This window comes from Gossypium hirsutum, chromosome A05, assembly GCF_007990345.1.
Source record: "Gossypium hirsutum isolate 1008001.06 chromosome A05, Gossypium_hirsutum_v2.1, whole genome shotgun sequence".
Taxonomy (NCBI): domain Eukaryota; kingdom Viridiplantae; phylum Streptophyta; class Magnoliopsida; order Malvales; family Malvaceae; genus Gossypium; species Gossypium hirsutum.
Genome location: NC_053428.1, coordinates 65916779 through 65940814, shown reverse-complemented (window position 1 = coordinate 65940814; position 24036 = coordinate 65916779).

The following is a 24036-nucleotide window of genomic DNA, read 5'->3' as shown; positions in this document are numbered from 1 at the left end:
AGGCATACTTTGTCGTACTTGCTCGTGATATCGTATGTAACGACCATAATATCTTTTATGCTTTCATAACAACCAATAAGCATATAACTCATAATAACAAGAAAAGATTTATCACATAATATCAAAACATTAAAAACATGCTACAACACCACATTATTTGCATATGCACTTACCTTGGTACAAAAATGATGGTACGGTTCACGTGTTTCTTGATCTGTAATGCCAAATTTAACTTGTTTATTAATCACATTACTCAAATCAATCCATAATTCATACTTTGGTAAAATTACCTTTTTACTCTTATCTTTCCTTTTATTTACGATTTAGTCCCTAGGCTCGTAAAATGAAATGCATGCATTTTCTTGGTTACCCAAGCCTAGCCGAATCTTTACTATGTTCATATCATCCCATATTTTCCTTTATTTCATGTTATTACTACTCACTTTTACACTTTTACAAACAAGTCCCCTTCTTAGGTGTTTTCACTAAAAATTATCTAGTAAAAGATGTTTATCATGCATCAAACATTCATATTCCTCTGTTAATCAACAAAATAAATGCATGTTACACATGGGTCAAATTTCATACATGAAACTTATCTCAAAATATAGCTAGAAATGGGTAGATCATGCTTCAAATACTTCAAAAATACAAAGAACATTAAAAACGGGGCTAGGGAGCACTTACAATCAAGCTTGGAAATGTTGAACAAAAACCTAGCTATGGATATTGAGAATTTTGGCTAGTACATGGAGAAGATAGACACATTTTTGCTTTGATTTTCCCTTTTTATTCTTTTAATTACCAAATGACCAAAATGCCTTCAGGGTTTTTCTTTCAAATTTTTCCTATGCATGTCCATTTTTGTCCAAAATTATAAAAATTGGTAAAATTGGTAATTAGGACCCTCTAATTCATAATATAAATAAATTTCATTCTTAAAGCTTCTAGAATGCAAGTTTTGCATCTTATTCAATTTGGTCCCTAAAGTTCAATTAGACATTTTATGCATAGAATTTCTTCATGAAACTTTCACATAAGCATGCATTCGTACTATAGACCTCAAAAAAATCATATAATTATTATTTATATCTCGAATTTGTGGTCTCAAAACCACTGTTCTTATTAGGCCCTAATTCGGGATGTTACATCAAACCCATAAAAACTGCAAGAGCATTAGTTAATCCAAATGGCATAACAAGAAATTCATAATTCCCCTACCTTTTTCTAAATGCAGTTTTCAACACATTTGAATCTTTAACTCACAACTAATAATAGCCAGATCTCAGATCATCTTCGAAAATATTATTGCTCCTTTCAACTGATCAAATAAATCATCAATTCTTGGCAAGGGATACTTATTCTTAATTGTAACCTTATTGAGCTGACAATAATCAATACTTATTCTCTACTTCTCTAATTGATGGCAACCTAGGCAACTCTTCTGAAAACACATCCGGATACTAACAAACTACTGGCATTGATTCAATCTTTGATTTAGACACTTTTGTATCCAATACTTATGCAAGGTAAGAATTACAGCCCTTTCTCACATATTTCTAAGCTAACATTGACGATATTACAATAGGCAACTCACTCGACTCATCAAATTCAATTCGAAAAGTTTCATTATTCTAACATTTCAATTCAATAGTCTTTCATCTACAATTCACAATAGCATCGTGCAGAATCAACTAATCCATACCCAAAATCACATTGAATTTGTCAAATGGTAAAAGTATCAAATTTTCCAGAAAATAGTAACTCAGAGTCATTAAAGGACAATTCTTGCAAACTTTATCAACTAGAAATACATGCCTAAGGGGTTCGATACTTTAAGCACAAACTCAGTAGACTTAACGGGCAAACTCTTACTAGACACTAAATTCATACAGACATATGTATGAGTCAATCCAGGATCAATCAAGGCAATTAGATTAGTATCATAGAGAGAAAATGTACCTGTGATAGCCTCTGGTGACAACGCATCTTCATGAGCGTGAAAAGCATAAGCTCTAGCTGGTGCTCTAGCCTCAGATCTCACAGTAGAGTCTTTGTCGCACCTTTGCTACTAGTTATATTTCCTGTATTTCTAGGTGGTCTCCCTTTAGCAGCTGTATTGCTCGATTTTGCATTTTGAAATTTATCTTTCTTGATTAACTCAGGATAAACTCGAATAAAGTGATCTAGTGAGCCACATTTGAAACAAGCTTTGTTATTCATCCAACAATTTCCAAAATGCCATTTTCCACACTGTTGACACTCGGGTTTTTTGGTTCTAACACTACCAATGCTCGATACTGAAGTGGCTTGAGCTTTAGGACTCGTATATTGCGTCCCACGATCACTATTAGAATATCCCACTAAAGTTGTCGAATGATTATATGAATCTCATGATTTCTTTGACGAAGAGTGATAGGGTTTACTCATCTACCTATTTCTTGAATCTCTAGCCTCGAAATCAACTTTTCTCTTTACTTTGCGCAGTTCTTCATCTTTGCAAGCTCTACCGACTAACACAACAAATTCCTTCAATTCCAGAATCCCGACTAGCAATCTGATGTTTTCATTTAACCTGTCTTCGAATTGATTACACATAATTACCTCAGTGGATAAACATTCTCGAGCATATTTACTAAGTCTCACAAATTCTCTCTCGTACTTGGTTACAGACATTCGACCCTATTTCAACTCTAGAAATTTTTTGCGTTTTTGGTCAATAAATCACTGACTAATGTATTTCTTTCTGAACTCAGTTTGAAAGCATTCCCAGGTGACCAATTCTCTCGACACCACAGATATCAAAGTATTCCACCACTGATATGCAGTGTCTCTCAGAAGTGATACTGCGCATTTTACACATTCAACAAGTGTGCAAGATAGTTCATCAAATACTTGAATCTTATTCTCAAGCCAAAAACTCGGATCTCTCAGGATCATCATCAATGGTAACTCTAAACTCTTTAATCTTGTACTTTCAAATTTTATCTACAGGCAGCTTATTCAACTGTAAAGATTCCAAACCTTGAGGAGCTATGGGGACCTGTTTGGAAATAGGTGGGGGTGGAGGTTTCTGAGCACAAACTCAGTGAAGCATTCGTTTATCATTTAGAAGAAAGCTTCTTTGGCCTCTTATCCCTAACTACCTATTACAGGCCTCGACTCAGATTGCGCTACTCCGTGAATGGAGGCTAGTGCATTACTCTTAACATCATCAGCCACTGCTCGATTGGGATCCATTACTATATGAAAACACGATTTAAACTATCAGGAGATATCACACTATCACAGGTTATATATGGCATGTATAGCTAGACTCTCACACATGCTATGTTAGTCCTAGAATTGACTAAACCGTAGCTATGATACCAATAAATGTAACACCCCTTACCCATATTCAATGCCGAAATAGGGTTATGGAGAATTTTCAGACTTAGAACACAAATAAACTTACATTTCTCATACAAATTTCAATTTTAAATACAAGTTATTCATAATCAATCACATTGTCCCTAATACGAGCCTACAAGGCCCAAAACATGCTTTAGGAGTGGTTCGGGACTAAACTAGTAACTCAGGAAATTTTCAAAAAACTTAGAAAATTTTACAAAATACAAGAGACGCACGCCCGTGTCATAGGCCGTGTTGTAACAGCCCAATTTTCATGAAATTGAAAAAGTGATTTTATGACCACAAATTTGAGCCAAAAATAATAGTTATTTTCATTTTATTACATGGTCCGTAATATGATAGAAATGTCATGTGAAAATTTTGATAAGAAAATTTTACCGATTTTATGTTTAATTACTAGAAGGCACAAATCGTATAAAATGCAAAAGTTATATTCTAATCGCTAGAAGGATCAAATAGCTATGGAATTCAAAACTTAAGGTCCTTATATGGTAATTAGACCATTAATAAAAATTTAGTAGATATTTTTGGATGATTGGGTTTTAGAGTCACTTGGCTGGTGACGACACACTGTCCCAAGCCATGCTAATGATATTAAAAAGGGTCTTTGGACCCAATTCTGGATTTGGGGGCTGAGGGTCGGTAACTGAGTGACTCCGGTCTAATGGAGCTGAGTTATTTAGGGGTGTCGCAGGAGTTGCCCATAATGTGGCTGAGTATTGGTTAGAGGCCACTGAGAGGATTATGGATGATTTGGATTGTACCCCCGAGTAGAAATTGAAAGGTGCAGTCTCCTTGCTTCGTGACGAAGCATACCAGTGGTGGTTGATAGTTAAGGAGGGGAACTTAGCCTAACCTTCTAACTTGGTAGTTCTTTAAAACTACATTTTAGAGCAAATATGTGGGATCTGAGTATGAGAGGTGTGTTCAATTTGAGGACGGGTTGAGAGATAATCTGAGGGTTTTGATTGCTCTATAGAGGGAGCATGAGTTTTTTGTCCTGGTAGAGAAGGCAAAGATTGCCAAAGATGTTAAGCGCACGGAGTGCCAAAATAGGGAGAGAGAGAGAGGTAAGAACAAGAGGGATTCGGAGCCCTCGAGTTCTGTACAAAGGCCTAAGAAAAAGTCCAGATCTGATGGGCTAGTGAGAGTGGGGGCCCTTGTTGCTTCAGTTGGGATATTGCCTTGTGGAGATTATGGAAGACTCCATCTGGGCAAGTGTTGGAGAAGGATTGGGGCGTGTTTGAGGTGTGGGTCTCTTGAGCACCGTAATAGGGAGTGTCCATAGTATACAGATCAAATGCAAGCTTCAGCTCTGGGTACTGTACGCCTCAAAGAGTAGTTCAGCAGCCACCTAGGGGCCGTGGTCAGGCCAGAGGTGGTAATGGTATGGGCAGAGGGAAGAGAGCATCGGGCAAAGGTGCTAGTCAGACCGAGGCAAGGTAGCCTACTTTAGTTTATGCTGCACGACACTGAGAGAACAGAGATGCTCGTAACATCATCACTAGTACATTCTTTATATCTGATGTACCTTACATTGCTCTGATAGATATAGGATCTACTCATTGCTATATAGCCAGTTTAGTTTCTGAAAACCTGAAGATTACGGTTGAGAGCACTACAAGTGAGGTCACTGTACTGAGTCCATTGGGGCAATCTGTTTGGGTTAGTAAACTCTATAGGGATGTACTCTTAGTAGCGTAAGGAACTATTTTTCTGGCGGATCTAATGGAGCTTCTATTTGGGGAGTTCGATATAATCTGGGTGTGGACTAGTTGGTCAAACACAGGGTTAGTCTGGATTGTATGACTAAGAGGGTTGTTTTGAGAACTGAGGCAAACGAAGAGGTGGTTCTAATCAGAGAGTATCAGGATTATTTGTTTAACGTGATCTCCAAACTTGTGGCTGAGAAATTGGTCCGAAAAGGGTGTGAGGCGCACTTGGCCTACATAAGTGTTTCGAGTTCTAGGGACTCTTCTGTGGGGAATATCAGAATAGTATGGGATTTTCTGGACATCTTCCTTGAGGAGTTACCGGGACTACCTCCAAATCAGGAAGTGGTGTTTGGGATTGAGCTTTTTTCGGGTATAGCTTCATTGTCCATCACTGTCTATCGTATGGCACCGAAAGAGCTTATAGAGCTAAAAGCTCAATTACAAGAGTTATTGGACCCTGGTTTCACTCGTCTTAGTATATCTTTGTGGGGAGCACCTTCTGTTTGTTAGGAAGAAGGATGGGACCATAAGGATGTGCATTGATTACCAGCAGTTGAATAAGTTGACCTTGAAGAATAAGTATCTGCTTCCAAGGATTGATGACTTGTTTGATCAGTTCAGAGGGGCTTCTGTGTTTTGGAAGATTGATCTGCTTTCTGAGTATCATCAGTTGAAGGTTAAGGAGGCCGATGTACATAAGACTACAATTAGGACTCAGTATGGGCATTACAAGTTCCTAGTTATGCCTTTCGGGTTGACAAATGCTCCGGCTGCATTCATAGATTTGATGAATCGGGTATTTCAGCCCTATCTAGACCAATTTTTTGTACTTTTCATCGACGATATTTTAGTACACTTTAAGACTGAGGATGAGCATGATGAGCACCTTAGAGTAGTTTTTCAGATTCTGCGTGAGAAGTAACTATACGCAAAGTTCAGCAAGTGTGAGTTCTGGATATGTAAAGTAACTTTTCTGGGGCATCTGGTTTCTACTGAGGGGATTTGAGTTGATCCTTGAAAGATTAAGGTTGTGCTGGACTGGAAACAGTCTAGGAATGTATCTAAGATCCGTAGCTTTTTGGGTTTGGCGAGATACTATTGGCATTTAATTGAAGGGTTCTCTTTGATTGTTGCGCCGTTGACTAAGCTTCAACATAAGGGTGTGCTGTTGTTTATACTGATGCGCAGCAATTGAGCTTTGAGAAGCTCAAGTCTATTCTGACTCAGGCTCATGTTTTGATACAGCCTAGATTCTGGAAGGAGTTTATGGTCTACAGTAATGCGTCACATGTTGGTTTAGGATGTGTTCTGATGCAGGATGTAAGGTTGTGGCTTATGCGTCCCGTCATCTTAAGACACATGAGGCAAACTATCTAATGCATGACCTTGAGTTGGCTGCTGTGGTCTTTACACTAAAAATCTGGCGACATTACTTGTATGGTGAGAGGTGTATCATCTACAGTGATCATAAGAGTCTCAAGTATCTCCTTACTCAGAAGAAGTTAAACCTTAGGCAGTGGCGACGGATCAAGTTGCTCAAAGATTATGGCTGCACGATAGAGTATCATCCTGGTAAGGCCAATGTAATGGCTGACGCTCTAAGCCGAAGAGTGATGTCTGATTTGAGGGCGATGTTTGCTCGCCTTAGTCTATTTGATTATAAGATTCTGTTAGTCGAGCTACAGGTTAAGCTAACTTGGATTGAGCAGATTAGAGATAATCAATTAGCGGATGAGACTCTGGGTGTTCTGTTCTGTCAGGTTGAGAGTGGTACTACTGAAGACTTTGGGATGAACAGTGACAGTGTTTTGTGTTTTCGAGGACGGATATGTGTGCCGAACAATTCTAATCTAAGGTAGTCTATTTTTAGGGAGGTGCATAGTAGCCCTTACGCTATGTATCCCGTTGGTAATAAAATGTATCGTGACCTTTATGAGTTATACTGGTGGCTGAGTTTGAAGCATGAGGTTACTGACTTTGTGGCTCGATGTCTGACGTGCCAACAAGTTAAGACTGAGCACCAGTTGCCTTCGGGTTTATTACAACCAGTCAAGATTCCCTTATGGAAGTGGGAACGAGTGACTATGGATTTCGTTACTGGGTTACCTTTGACACCCGCTAAGAAGGGTTTCGTTTGGGTAATCGTGGATCAATTGACCAAATCTACTCACTTCATTCGGTTTGAACTAATTACTCTCTGCAAAAGCTAGTGAAGTTGTACATTTCTGAGATAGTAAGACTGTATGGGGTCCCTATATCAATCATTTCTGATAGAGATCCTTGCTTCACTTCTCGGTTCTGAAAGAAATTACACGAGGCACTGGGTTCAAGGTTGGACTTCAGTACTGTGTTCCATCGTCAGACCGATGGTCATTCTGAAAGGGTGATTTAGATACTAAAGGATATGCTTCGGAGTTGCGTGATTGATTTTTGAAGTAGTTGTGAGGATTATCAGCCACTAGCTGACTTTACCTACAACAACAGTTTCCAAGCTAGTATCCAGATGGCACCTTACGAGGCTCTGTATGATCGTAAGTGTCGTACTCCCTTGTGTTGGACTGAGATGGGCGAACGTCGAGTGTTGGGTCCTAAATTGGTTTCCGAGACTAAGGATAAGGTTCTAAGGAAAAATTCCATTCCTTTAATGAAGGTGCTGTGGCGGAATCATAGCATTGAGGAAGCCATGTGGGAGCTTGAAGACAGGATGCGTTAGCAGTTCCTCATTTGTTCTAATCAGGTAAATTTCGAGGTCGAAATTTCTTTTATGGGGTAGAGTTGAAATACCCCAAAATTTTTATTTTTGCTTTGTGAAAATGCAGCATAAATATCTGTCTGCTATAATGGTTAAGTGTTCGGGGTGTGTGTGAGAGGTCCCAAGTTTAAGCCTTAGATTTGGCAAATTTTGTTATTTTTGGAATTAAGCCCTATCACTGTTTGGTGGGCTTATATTTAATTGTCTGTAATTCTATATCAGAATGAGCCGGCTGGTTCGAGTGGTAAGGGTGTCAGTGTGTTAGAGGTCCTGGGTTCAAATCTCTGTGTAATCGTGGCAGTTAATCTTTTTGTCTTGTGTGTCTACTAGAGTTTCTGTTGAGCAGGTTTCTGAATGGGTTAGTGGGGAGAGAAAATTTAGGGATATGGTAGCATAATATCAAGTTTGGTTGTTATCTTTTCTCTTTCCTCCTAAATTCCCAAAAACTTTTGACATAAAATTTCTTCTCTTCTTCTTCCCTTCAGTTTTCCTTTTCTTTTTCTATATACTTTCTTTCAATTATTTAATTTGGATCGTGAATCCTGCATTCAATCATTGTTCTATGGTTTCCTATTCTATAATCGGCTGGTAAGTAGAGTTATATTTCCTTTAACTATCGTTTGGGTTTGACAGTGTTAGCTAGTGATGGTAATATGTTGAAATCTATGTTTTTATTCTCAAATCTTTTTGTGGGATTAAAATTTTGCTCTGCTCAACAGGGAATCGTGAAGGAATGGATCTACCACTTGTGGAATCTTAGTTGGAGACGTTCAAGAATTTGGGTAAACTTTGACTATTCGAATTGTGACTTGATTAGTTCAAGGGAGTTCGGTTTAATTTATCATTTTAGGCGATTAATTTGGGATAATTGGTGAATTGTAGGTTCTGGTGATCTCGGGTGTGTTATTGCATTAAAACTGAAATAGGTGTATCCCTGAAATGCAGGAAAATGGGATTCAGTGAAAGCAAAAAAACCCTTTTGTCGACGCCACACAGCTGTATGGTAGGCCATGTGTGATGACACAGTCGTGTAATCGACGAAGGCTACACCATTCGTAAGACACGGCCGTGTGAAGACCAGGGTGTGGCCATGTGGGCCACATGGGCTATGCCAAATTAGGCGTGTGGGCCACATGAGCACGCCACACAGGCGTGTGGTATCTGGGCCAGGTTGTGTGATCCACAGAGTTAGGCGGATCAGTGCAGCGATGGACTTGACGATGACCACTCTTTTAAAATTGTTTCCCTTTTGTTTTATGGTTTCATTATAATTTGTTAGGTATTTCTTTTGTAATTGGGACTTTATGGACTAGTTTTCTTAAATTTGGGTTTTTACAGTGTTTATGAACTTATAACTGCAGAATTTGATAAAAATTGGGATTTTACCAAAAGCAAATGTTTTTTTTATATTACAAACAGTTTTACTTAATTACAATGGTTTTTCATAAGCTTTCGCTTTTAAACACTTTTAAGGAAAGTTAAATAAACAGGAATGAATGTTTTGATAATAATTCTACGTAAATAGAGCTAGCAAGTCTGAAATAGTTTTAACGTGTTAGTTGCTTTTAAAACCTATTCCATGTGACATCGCCAGATTCGACCATAACATCTAGGCCGAGTTTGGGGTGTTATACAAAGTGTAAAAGGTTACACTAATGCTAGCTTCCAAACCAACCTGGATGATTCATGATCGCAATTGAGTTTTTTATTTTGCCTTGATGGTGGCGTTGTGAGCTGGAAAAGTTCAAAGTAAGGTATAGTTGTTGATTCTACAATAGAGGCCGAGTATATTGCAATTAGTGAAGCTGAAAAAGAGGCTGTTTGGGTCAAGAAGTTCATATCTGAACTAGGGGTTGTGCCTAGTATATCAGATGCTATAGAACTTTGTTGTGACAATATTAGAGCCATTGCACAAGAAAAGGAACCCAGATCTCACCAGCAATCCAAACATATACTTAGGCACCTTTATCTCATTCGAGCAATCATTGATCGAGGAGATATGGAAATTTGCAGAGTACCAACATATGATAACATTGTTGATCCACTAACAAAGTCTCTTACACAACAGAAGTATGATCATCAAACTAAGTCACTTGGTATTAGATATATGAGTGATTGGTCTTAGTGCTAGTGGGAAATTGTTAGAGTATGCCCAATGACCAATCATGAGATAATTGTAATAATATATTCATTCTACCTTATTTATTAATAAAAGGCATTGCCATTGTTATTTCAGTTTCACATTCTATATGTGTAAAATAAACTAATTTATAATAATGTCCCAAGAATAATATGATTATTCTTAAAAGGTCATTAGTTAAGTATTATTGTGGCCCTGCACAACAATAATACATTAAGACTAATATGTAGTTGATTGATGACAAAAGTGTTATTATTGACATAAGGATGTCAAAATCAATACATGAGTATATATTAGAGAATGACATATTGGACTGACATGCTATGAGTATGTTTCTTAGATTATTATATAATAGTCACAACATTACTCATAGTGATAACTATGTATACGATCTTTAAAATTGAGATCATTATTATCCCAACATTGTGAGTCATATATTTTGATACAGTCAAACATCTACTGTAATAGGTTGTACTATAAAGACTAATGTTGGGTGTGCCATAATCTATGTAGTGGGATATGATTGATCAATATAAGATTTGTCCCTCTTACATAATGGGAGCAATATCTTAGGCCACTTGATGGAGTGAGACTAGAAATGCATGGCCATGCTTAAATAGATTAATATGAGATATTACCCTTATTTGTTTATTGTAGTCTACTTCGGGTATCAAGAAACATGAGATTAGACTTTGCAAGTGTGACTATTTCATTACTTATGTCCAATCAAGATATAAAGGAAAGAGGGATATAATACATGAAAATTTTATCATAGAAAGGCTTTTCCGAACCACGACTTCTTGTAACTTGGGTGGCGGTAATGCATTGCTAGATGCCACTAATTACTTGTAACGTTAGAAGTGTTCTAGTGTTACTACCAATGATACAAGAGGCTACAGTGTCACACCCTATGGTTGAAACAAATAGAATCAAAACACAGTTGGTATTAAATTGAACTGTCACGAGAATTATATTAATTATTGAATTAATTTAATTTGATAGTTAAATAATAAACAGAATAAATGTACAAATTTGTTGTACAAGAATAGAAAACATAGTTAAAAATAAATGTATAAATTTGATTCATATAAATATTAATTATGTATTATTTACCGAAATTACTAAAATAAAGTGTTATTGTAACACCCCAAATTTGGGCCTAGAAGTATTGGGCCTTGAGTGGGGGTCCATAAGGAGGTTGTATATAGGTATTTAATTGTGCAATGAAATGAAACAATTAAATGTTTGCTTTAGTGGTTAATGGCTTTGAGAAGTGTGGAGAAATCTTGGGTTTAAACTTGGGCTTTAGCAAAAATTTTGGTATTAAGTGAAAAAAAAACTTGGATGCTTGGATGAGGGCCTTTTAAATTATTGTGGTAAATAAATGACACAAAGAAGCATGTAGTCTAGTGGTTGTGGCGTCATTAAGGTTGTATAGGAGCCTGGGTTCAAGCCTTGGCTCTTGCAATTTATTTTGGTTTTTTTTAGGGAACCTGGACTTTGGCCTTTAGACCTTATAATTAATTGGGGATAAAATATGACACAAAAAGCCTAGTGGTTTAGTGGCAAGTAGCATGTGGAGCAACTAAGGGGAGGCATGGGTTCGAATCCCATGGCAAGCAAAGAGCATTTATTTTGCTAACAGGGGGCGACAAGAGTTGGTGTTGAATTTAAACTCTGATGATGGAGGGATCCCACATCAGGTGTGTATTTCTCACTACTCTAGCTATAGGATGGCTACTTCGGGCCGCGATGGGCCGAAAGGGGTCATGTGGGCCCAATGGGCCTACGAGCCCAATTGGATAAGTTGTTTGATTGTGTAGTAAATATTGGACTAGGCTAGGTGAATCTTATATCTATGGCTAGATTTGGGCTAAAAGGGCCACACGAGCGTGTGGGCCCATTTGGGCTGAGAATAGGCTTTATGCCCATTCGTATTGTTATCCCTATTCAGAATACTTTAGTTTACCAAATTACCAAAGTACCCCCGGTTTACAGAATTACCGTTCTACCCTCGATTTATAGAATTACCATTTTACCCTCGATTCATAGAATTACCGTTTTACCCTCGATTTATAAAATTACTAAAATACTCCTGGTTTGTAAAATTACTAAAGTACCCCCTAATTTGTAAAATTACTGAAATACCCTCGACTTGTAAAAATTACCAAAGTACCCTCGATTTATAGAATTACTGTTTTACCCTCGATTTACAGAATTACTGTTTTACCCTTGATTTACAAAATTACCGTTTTACCCTCGATTGTGAAATTACTGAAATACCCCTATAGGGTAGAATTACCAAAACACCCCTAGTTTGTAAAATTACCAAAATACCCCTGATTTACAAAATTATAGAAATACCCTTGATTTGTAGATTTACCAAAACACCCTTGTAGGATGAAAAGACTAAAATACCCCTAATAGGTAAAAAGACCGTAAAGCCTCTATAGGGTAAAGTGACCGTAATACCCTTGTTTGGTAAAATGATGAATACGCCCTTATGTTCCGTATGACTAATGTGCTTAGGATTTACATATATTGATATTGGAATAGTTAAGTTTGAGTGACAGGTGGTGGTTATCGTAAGTGATTGATTATGGAAACGTTTCAACTTTAACCCGTAACAGGTGTGTACTAACCCTCGTAATAGCTTAGATTAATATTTACTGAGAAGCCGAAATGCTAAAATACCGGTATTTCGGGAACTTGTGATTTTGCCTTTGCTTAAAGTGCGATAGATACGATATGATCGGTGGTTGGATCGATGGAATAGGTAAGAGCACAATTTTATGCACGATGGTAAGTTGGGCCTCAATGGGCTAGAATTGGGCCCAATGGGCTTTCGGGCCCATTTGGGTAAAATTGATAGAAAATGGAATTTGGAAAAGTTGCATGATAACACAGTTAGTACTGTTGTAAAATTTGGATTAAGCAGGCTTAGTGGGCTAAATCGGCATTCGTAGGGCCCATCAGAGGTTTTGGGCCCAAAAGCCCGAGTTTGATAAAGTGTGTTAAAGATCATTGTTTAAACACTCGAAAATATTGATAATTGTTGATGAACATGGAAAACCCTGATATTTGGTAAAATTATGAAATTACCCTTATAGTATAAAAATGACTGTTTTGCCCCTAGGTTAAAATGACCATTATACCCCTAGGGTTTAATTATAAATTTGATACGTGGGATATGATATACATGATTGATATGATATGCACATGATATGTATAAAATGCACATGATATGTATGAAATGCACATGATGTATTCATAAATGCATTGGGTTGGGTTTTTATATGGATGGAGGAAGTGCAAAAGGGCTTATGCCCCAGTTTATTGAAAAGGGCTTATGCCCCAGTTTACCGAAAAGGGCTTATGCCCCAGTTTATTGAAAAGGGCTTTGCCCCATTTTACCAAAAAGGGCTTTGCCCCAGTTATTAAAAGAGGCTAGGCCTCCAGATATATGATAAAGCAGCTATGCTGCCAGTGGTGTGTTGGTTGGGTGGGTTGAATCATTCCCCACATGGTGTGTTGGTTGGTACGGGTGGAGAGTAGCAGATGGTGGGTCAAGTAGTCTCCCCAAATGGGCTTGCATAGATTCATTGGTATTTCATATGATATTGAGATGGGCTTGCATACATCCATTGACATTACTTGTGATATTGAAATAGGCCTATGGGCCATACTGTTTACAAAAAAGGCTTCGGCCCAGTGATATGATTTATGAAAAGGCTTTGGCCCAGTAACCGTTAAACGAAAGGCTTCGGCCTAGTATATGTCAAGACTAAATAGGGCTTTGGACCAGATTGTACTGATACTGTGTTTTCACTGTTTGTATGTTATTGGGATTACACACTGAGTTTTCGTAAACTCACCCTGTTTCTAACTGTGCAGGTAATCCCTAAGCTTAGATGGTTTGGAGCTGCGAGGGACTCGGAGATGGCCACACTACTGTTTCTGTTTCTTTTAATTGCAATAAGTAGCCGATTTATTTCTTTATAAGTTTTATCTTATTAATATTATTATTTGGTTTTGCGTTGTAATAAGGCCATTTTAGTTATTTTTCTGGGATTATTTTATTTTATACCCTATATTTTACTGATAACAATCCAAAATGGGTTAGACTTAGGCCGCGTTTTCAAAATGATAATTGTTTTCAAAATAACGCAACGATACAATTAATCGGTTTATCAAAAATATCTACTTAAATGAATTCTAACTCGTTTTTATCAAAACCTAACCTCACACCAAAGTGTGGCAATGGTTGTGGGCATGTCTAGAATTGGATCCATTCGAAGAGCTTGGTACTTAAGCAACCTTCATGGCTCACCTATTCTGTTTTTGGATACCTACCTGGTGCGCAGCTTCCATTCACTTGGTTAAGCCTTATCAAATGACGGTTTTTTTAAAACACTAAAACAAGGCGTAGATTTTTAACTTCAATGTGGCATGTCAGATTCGGCCATTACGTCTGGGCTGGGTTTGGGGTGTTACAGTTATAATAATTTTGGTCAAACATAAAATATATGAAAATTAATATCTTTTTAGAAAAAAATATTATGTTATGATATTTTCTGGCACCAAAACAGGGTGATTATGGTTTTAATATGGATATTTAATAAAAAAAAATCATAAAACCCTAAGGTGAAAGTGTGTTACCAATATATTAACCATGAAAAAGAAAAGAAACAGAGGTCTAGAAGCTGCATCTTTTTTGAAAAACTCTCTGAGACGTTTAGAGAGAGTTTTTGTTTGTTCATTCTCAACTGGGTGGACTACGTATAGGTCGGGACAATTCTATTACAGATTTGGATCGGTAGCATTTGAAGAGGATTAAAACAGTAGTAGTTCCTTCATATTTTGCTTTAAATTTTGAAAGGTGTATTTTCAAACATTTCCTTCCCGATTCGTTTCTCATGCATGGATTCCTGGTGTGGATCGTTGGAATATTTTTTCTGCTGCGCCACAGGGCATCCCGGCAACCCAAAAACAACTTGCTTCAAAAAGGAAACCTCCTGCAGCCAAAACTCACACTTGCTAAACTTAGTTTACAATTCCCACCTAGTGCAGATGCAGATTTCAAATGACAGGTAATATAGAGGCGTATACGACCACTTAGATACAATTAATATGCATACAAAATAAATCAATATCATTAACAATTTTCATATGCAATACACACACAAATTTTTAATATTCAATCTCAGGCCACAGAATAACAGTTTATATAGTTAATTCTATTCATACGAACCCTACAGAAGTCCTACATTTTGTTTCAAATGATAATTGTAGCCCGAAGAGAAATTCAAAATATTGGTCCACATGCCCGTGTGGTTTTACACAGTCTATATAGTTGGCCTGTGTGGTCCTATTCGAAAATAGTGAGTCATAGCCTGGACACATGCCTGTGTCCTTGGCTCGTGTGAATCTTGCACATCATATAACCATAAACGATCTGGACACACACCCTTGTCCCTAGCCCGTACGTCTCCCACTCATGATCAGTGAGCTACACGGCCTACCACACAGTCGTGTGGCGTCAACAACCATGTTTTTCGGCATCCAAAATTCACAAAAAATTGGGTTTTTGGTACGCACCTGAAGTAGTTTCAAAGTAGGAATAATATAGAAGACACTTGAAACCTAAAACGACCTTTCAATAACTCAATTAAACAACTTAATTGACAAAAATACACAATTACAAGCAAAAAAACTATGTCGAAAGTTTTGATGCAAAACCTTCAACAAATCCAAACTTACCAAAAAAATCAACAGAAATTACTCGAGTTAGTGCACTGAGGATCGTTGCTTTCAATATCCTCACCTAAAAAAAACCTAAACGATCGCTTAGAAGAAGGTTTAAATAATTCAAGTTGAAAGCAACTTCGACAAAAACAAATGAACCACCGTATAACGGAAGTTCTACTATCAACGAAATTCACGCAATTAATGTTTCAATTGGCAGTAGTGACATGCATACTTACCCAATCACAAAACCAATGTTACAGTCACAATTCCAAAGCAGTGAAAAAGAAAAAAGTAAAAGAATAAAGAAAAAGAAAAATGGAAGAGAAAGACGGAGGGACGGTGATAGAAAAAGAAAGGGGAAAATTTTAATGTGGTTAATTTAAAAAGATTTAACTAGACGCATTCAAGAAAACGACAAAAATATACAACTCTACTTTATTTCTACAAGACTCGAACACAAGACCAAAAAGTAGACAAATGCTTAACCAGTGAACCAGCAACCTCACTCTTGTCACAAACTAACACTGAATTAAACTTAAGTCAATACTTCAAGGGTAAGGATTTAGTTAAAACAAAATAGCAAGCCTTAACAAAAGAGAACTTAAGTTAATACTTCAAGGGTAAGGATTTGGTTAAAACAAAATAGCAAGCCTTAACAAAAGAAAGACTCGAACTCCTAACCTCGAACACATAAGCAAAACACATAGCCACAGATATAATGACTTAATTACAATGAAATTCAATAGTCAATTTTTAAACTTTTGGGGTGTTTCAACTGTCATGTAAAAAAGTAGAGGGATTAGAATTTATATTTGGCCACAATTGATAACAAGTCACCTAACTATGGGCCATTTCTTTTTGGGGTCACTCAATTATGATTTTTTTAAAAATTGGTCACTCAACTATGGATTTGTTTCTTTTTTGGTGACCCAATTATGATATTTTGCCAATGTGCAATACAAACAACCTATTTATCGACTTTTTCAAGTGGTCATCTATCTAAAATCTAATAAGCATTTATCTTCAAATTATCAAGACTAATCTAATATATAATTTAATAAACCAGGATCTGTCATGTTAAATTATCAAAATCAAATCAAGACCAAAACTAGATGCGAAAACATACCTCAATCCATTGCTAGAGATTGCTTAGAAGGTTTTGATCTTCCAAGAAAATAGTTTCTCTTTGTATATCTCTTTGATGGGGATGGAAAAGAAATACGAGATATAAATCTATTTCTTGGAGACCACTATCTCTTTTTAAATAACTGATTATTAAATTAGTTTTGGGTATTTATAATTTGACCCTTAATCAAATTATAAATACAGCTTATGGTATCCACACATCATTTCCGTGATACTTTAATGCCTATCACACTTATCAAATAATTTAACTAATTATATTATTTCATAATATAAAAATTTATGATGTTCATGCATCATAAAATAATACATATCACAATAAATTATTACAACGACAAATCTTATTTTGGTGAATGATCAATTCAACATGAGTCATGACCGTGTGCTCTATAAGTTTCATCACCAATCCTCAATGTATCCAATTAATTGCGAAATTTTAGAAAATAGAAATAGCTTGAGATGGTCGAGAAGATGTAACATGATGATTACCTCCTTTCACCGTTAAGAATTTTAGTAAGTCTCCAAACTCATACTTCAACCCTCCTTCCTATTAAATATTTATCATTAATTTTATTGAATTAAAAATGAGAATTTATAAATATAAATAGTGTTATTTTGAGTCAGGTTTTATTCAAGCCAAAAAAAAAAAACTCATTTCAATGTTCAATATATATGAAATGCTACAAAATTATTTTCTTCTAATATTTTTATTTTTTTATGATTAAGTTTAAAATACTTTTAAACTACTGAATCTTAACTCATCTAAATACTTAGAATGTATACATTAAAAATTTCATATTTCAATAAAAATTCAGGACAACTTGTCTAAAATTTGTGAAAAATATTTTCCACGGTTTAGCACGTATTGGTCAAGCCTATTGAACTAGGTAGGTAGTGTGAGCTTGCCTTAAAAGTGCTAATAAAGCCAATCGAGTCAACACTTAAAATTTCATATTGAAGTTTAGACCTAAATTGGGTAATCATATCGAAGGGATAGTTTGATACTTGAATATATCTGATCATAATATAAAAAAAGAAGTTAATATATATATAATTAAATGAGTAAATATAAAACCTTGGTTCTAAAACTCCATGTTTCCTCTTTTGCTAACTTGATGTTTAACTCCTCAACCAACTTTTCCAAATGTTGTAAGGTTCCCTCTGTCGGTATTATACCATCTTGATCTCCACTATAACATTGTAATCATATTAATAAAATAAAATAAAAATCAGTCAAATGGCATGAGAATTTTTTCAAAATCGTTCACTTTGATTCTTCATACTTATTTAACTTAATTCAAGAAAGTATTGGAAAATAGTATGGCATACAAATACAATACCAACCTGAATATTGTAATGGGAACAGATTGTTGAGGAAGATTTTTAGGCGTAGGAAGCATGTCAAGGTCCTTATCATCTTCGTTGTATTTAAAATTAGCTCTAAATAAATAAGAGTGACATATAATGAAAATTTTAAGGTTAACAAATTTTACATAACATTCACCTCAATAAACAAGTAATTTATTTATTTTTCTTAAGAAAGAGGTGACAATATGGAGATAGAAAATTTTACCACTAGTCTTAAATCTTGAATTTAAAATAATTTCTAAAAGTAATTATATGAATATATCGGGAAAAAAAGTTCATTTTGTTTCAAATTATAGGGGAAAACTTACGTGAAACAACCTTGGCATCTATATGACAAGTTGGTTCGGTTCCTGTGGAAAGATTTTTGAACTTCTGGGATATTAAAGTAAAATTACACCCTTAATGGAAGGCACATATCTACTTCTGTGCTAACTATAGGAACCTGGACCAAAATATAAAATTTTACACTCTTGATATAACCAATAAAAGAAAAATAACACAAAATTAATTTTACTCAATTCATTAGTTAATTTGATTCTATAGAAACTTATGTTAGTTGTAGTTTCAAATTGAAGTAAATAAGAGGAATGTACAAAAATAAATGAAAACCTATTTTCTTAAGTTTAAATTTAGCTCATTTTCAGCACAATGAGGGAGAAAGACATCAAATAGTTTCTGTGGGGAGTAATTAAGAGCATCGGTCTTGAAAGCAACCAAATCGGCCTCGAACACAAGGTTTTTGCATTTTGCGCTCCAAGTGGTTTTGATGCTAGAAACGTGATTACTTTCATCAATGGCATAACATTCTTTCTTGATTTCATTATACAACGAGCTATTTATCATCTCCTGAGAGAAAAAGAAATCAATTTTTGCAATATCGTCTAGCTTTTTTACGAAGCATTGGGTTTCCCAACTGTTAAAAATAATTAGGATTAGAAAAAAAATAAAGTTCACAATAAAATCTTTAAGTTAATATTGAATTGAACCTAAGCATGTTTACTGGAGAGTTGACCTACAACACATGTTATTTTTGTTCTATCTAGGCCCAATAAAGTTCCTAAAAGTATTTCAGGATAATTTTAACTTTCTTTTGTATTAGTGTCAATACTTAATTTAAATAAAAATTTATTCTCTATGATATTAATAATGAACAATAATCAAAGTTATAATGATTTGATCCTAAATGTAGAAGTCGGTATCCTAATCCAATCTAATAAATCTAAGCCTTCTTGAATTAATGTAACACCTGAAATTTTGGGCCTGGAAGGATTAGGTCTTGAGCATGGGAACAGTTAGGAGGCTGCACATAAATGTTTAGTTGAGCAAGGAAGTGACACAACTATATATCTGTTTCAGTGGTTAAGTGTCCTGGGAAGTGTTTGAGAAGTTTTGGGTTCAAGCTTTGGCTTGTGTAAAAACTTTGTTTTTATATGAATAAACCCTGACTCTAGTTAGTAGGCTTTTAAATAAATGTGAGTATTTCATATCAGAATGGGCTTGCTAGTTTGGTGGTTAAGTAGGGTGTCAAAATGCAAGTGGTCTTGGGTTCAATTCCTTAGGTGCGCATGAGTGTGTTTTATTTTGCTGTTTGGCCGTGTGGTATGGTAGTGTCCTAGTTAAATTGAAACTTTGAGAGGTGGAGTTGTTGTGGGAGGTTAAGGAGAGTTTTAAGGAGAAAAGTCACCACAATTTTAGGCATTTCCAATTTTATTTACACAAATTTCAGTTGTTTCTAATTTTTGATGTTTTGGAATTCATTCTCTAGGTCGAATCTCCTCTTTAGCTTCCATTTCTCCTTTCTTTTGTTTTGGCGATATTCCTAGCCTGTTGATGCCGATTGTGTTGTTCTATTTTTAAAGTAGTATTTTCTCTCTGTTGATTGTTCGTCCTCTCTCCCTCTTTTCTTTTCCTTTTCATTTTTCTTTTTCTCTATTTTTTTCTCCCCCACCTTGCTGCCGAATTTCGGTTCTTGGCACACCACCCTCCCTTTTGTTCTCTTTATTCATATAGTCTTTTAGTGCAACTTTGAGTCTTCCGCGCCCGGTAAGTTCAATTTTAGTTAATCTATAGTTTTGTTTTGATCAAGTATTAAATAAAGTTTTTGTTTGATGTTAGGTGTTAATCGAGAGGCTGACCAGAGGTCTTCAACATTATGAGTATATAGGATCTCTATTGATCAACTGAAGGTAAAAGATTTTTGTGATTATAATTAGTTTTACCCCATCAAATTTTGGGTAATTATCTGTTAAAGGTGACTAACTAGAGGGTTAATCTCTATTTGACAGCAACAAATTTTGGGTGAAACGGGGCTGTTATAACACCGTTTTGGTTGTTGGATCTGTTGAAGTGTTAAGGGTAAGTGAACTTCTAATAATTGTTCTTGTTGCCAGTTTCACTACCGCATTTCGATCATGAATAAACCTGAACTAAACTCTAGCTTGACATTTTTAGGGTGCTGGAGTGGGCGTGGTGGTGTTAGCATAAAAGAATATTTCAGGTGTGTAATAACACTACCCCTAATCGTAAATCGGCAAAAGTCGAAATAAGTGACCGTTGACACTACACGGGCGCGTGCTCGCTCGTGTGGTAGTTTGAATGCCTAAACATAGGCGTATGAACGTTGAGGCCATCCATGAGCTATTTCATGGACCGAGGCCATTTTGGACCATTTTGGGCCGAACTGGGCTGTGTGGCCCTACGAGCATGTGGGCCCCACTCGTGTGAACCACACGTACGTTAGGGAGAATATTGGGCCAGACTGTGTATCCACACGGCTAAGGCCATTTTTGGGCTATGTGGACCACACGGGTGTATGGGCCCACATGGGCCCGCAATATGAACCGTGGACCCATTTTCACTGTTTGACTGTTAAGGTTCCACAGGTTACCCGAGATGACTGTGGACCTACTGTGGGGTCGGTAAGTATGCCTGGAACCCAAATTGATAAATGATTGTTTTGCCTTTAGTGGTAAAATGACTATTTTGCCCTTAGTGGTAAAATGACTGTTTTGCCCTTAGTGGTAAAATGACTGTTTTGCCCTTATATGGTAAAATGACTGTTTTGCCCTTATGTAGTAAAATGACTATTTTTGCTCTTATGTGGTAAAATAATTGTTTTGCCCTTATGTGGTAAAATGATTGTTTTGCCCTTATGTGATAAAATGACTGTTTTGCCCTTATACGGTAAAATGACTATTTTGCCCTTATATGATAAGATGACTATTTTGCTCTATGTGATGCATACATATATGTGCAAGTATAACCATATTTTAGCATGTTATTTAAACTATAATGGATACATGTATGATTCTATGATATGACATGACAAGACTGTATGATGCATTACATGGGGATGGGTTTATATTGATTAGAGGAATGTACTGAAAGGCTTCGAGCCTAAATTACTGGCAGCCCAGCTGCATATTACTACTTAGTGCTGTAACCAGTGCTAATTCTGGAGTGTAGGGATGGGTGGGTTGATTATATCCCCGCATGGAGTGTAGGGATGGGTGAGTTGATTATATCCCCACATGGAGTGTAGGGTTGGACGGAGATGGAGTATAGAAGCAAGATGGGTAGGACTTGTATACTGTTACTACACTGATTACTGTTATTGCACTGATTATTGTTACTATAATGGGCCAAGGCCCAAGCACATGATTATTTCTATATTGAGATGGGCTAAAGCCCAAACTGATATTGTCACTATTACTAAAAAGGGCTTAGGCCCAGACTGTGCTTGTTTTCTAACTGCTTGCTTATATGGGATTACACACTGAGTTTTTGTAAACTCACTCATCTGTTCATCTGTACAGGTAATCCCCAGGCTTAGGCGGGTTGGTGCTGCGAGGGACTCGAAGGTGGCCACACAACTGCGCGTAATTTCGTATTTAATTTTTAAATTATAAGTAATTTTATTTTCGGGTATTTTTATTATAATAAGGTCTCTTTGGATTTTATTTTTAATTGGGGATTTTAATTTGCGTTAGTTTATAACTTCTAGTGATAGGAAAACTCGAGTTTTCAAAAGAAATAATGTTTTTACAAAGTAAATGCAAGTACGCAACTTTTTTAAAAAGCTTCCATTATAAAATGATACTTTTTGAAATGAATATCGATTTTAAAGTAAATACTTTTTGGATAGTGACGCAAGTTTTGAAATGAATGACATGACTCAGAAACACACAAAGAGGTTAAATATATAGTAAGAGTTTTCATTGATATAACACTTTACGAAAAACACTTCAATGTGACATTGCCAGATTCGGTCGTAACGTCCAGGCCGGGTTTGGGGTGTTACAATTAGGCAAGTTGCTCAACCATGAACATTTCTAACTAATCCTTATATGCAAATATATATGAAAGTGGGAATTAAATTTTATTAATTAGATACAGTTTTACTTACAACCAATCCTTTGAGGTTAAATTTGGATTGTTTGTTTTCGTCGAGCAAAGCATTAGCAAGATTTGGAACGAAGTGTCCTAAAAATAAAAATCCACAAATTTAGTTGAAGTAATTAACATGTTATATTGTTTGTTTTGTTACATAGAGACTTATTCATAATTGGTATTAAGTCGAGATAATTTGATTGTTATATTTCAATAATTAATTTGACATATTAAATTCAAGATGTTAAAAAGAATTAAGAACTCATTTATATTTTTTGAATTATTTTTTAAAAAAGTATTAATTTAATAAGAAATTTGATTAATTAATTGAGTTTGAATCTAAAAAAATAATTTTGCAAGCTTGATATGTAAATAATAATGTACAATATTTTAGAGAAAAAACTATATGCTAGAGATCACATTATATTTTGTTTCGCTAGTCATTAAGTATATTCTAGTGCATTAAAAATATGTTCATATACAACCAAATGAGAGAAAGAAAGAAAAAAGAAATTGTTCACCTGCAAACTTGATCTAGCTATATATAGATATTTGGACTTGAAGACGGGATATTTTTCATACCATTTTTGCATAATATTTTACCTGTACGAAACAAATAATTGGAAAATGTCAATATATATAATACCCAAACTATTTTATTTAATAATGAAGAATATACATTCTGATCTTACTAGTGCTATCATCTTCGTTATTATAATCACTACTTGAGTTTGAATATGACCATCCAGATCCAATAGGGGAGTCGATGAACAATAGATTTGACACTGAAACATATATTAGACAGGATTTTATATAGATATGGAAATAGAAAAATATATATAAGAAAGACAATTCAATTCATTTAAACACGATGAAAACTAGATGTTTTGTAATATTTTATGATTCTAACACATTTAATATTTTTTGATAAATTTATATGGATATGAAAGGAATAACTATGAAACATGATATACATACACACACACAAAAAAAATTCAATAAAAAATAATCATAGGAAACTAGACAACCTTTATTCCAAGAAAAAGAATTTGTTTGGAGACCATGAGCATCTTTCTTAACAATGAAAGGACCAACACTTCCAAAGGCATCTCCAACTGAAGAACACTCTGGTCCTGAATAGTATTACACAAAAGATTTTATTGTATGTGAGTAATCAAACAAACTTTTTGGTCAAGCTTAAGTAAAGCTGGAAAAATAGAGTAATGGTTTAATCTTACGTAATGACTAGTCTAATTCGACAAGTATTTAGTATATGTTTAAAGGAATAGCTTTTCAAATGAGTTGAAAAAATCATAGTCAAATCAAGGCTAAAATTTAGTGTTAAGGATGGACATAAACCTAAAACCTTT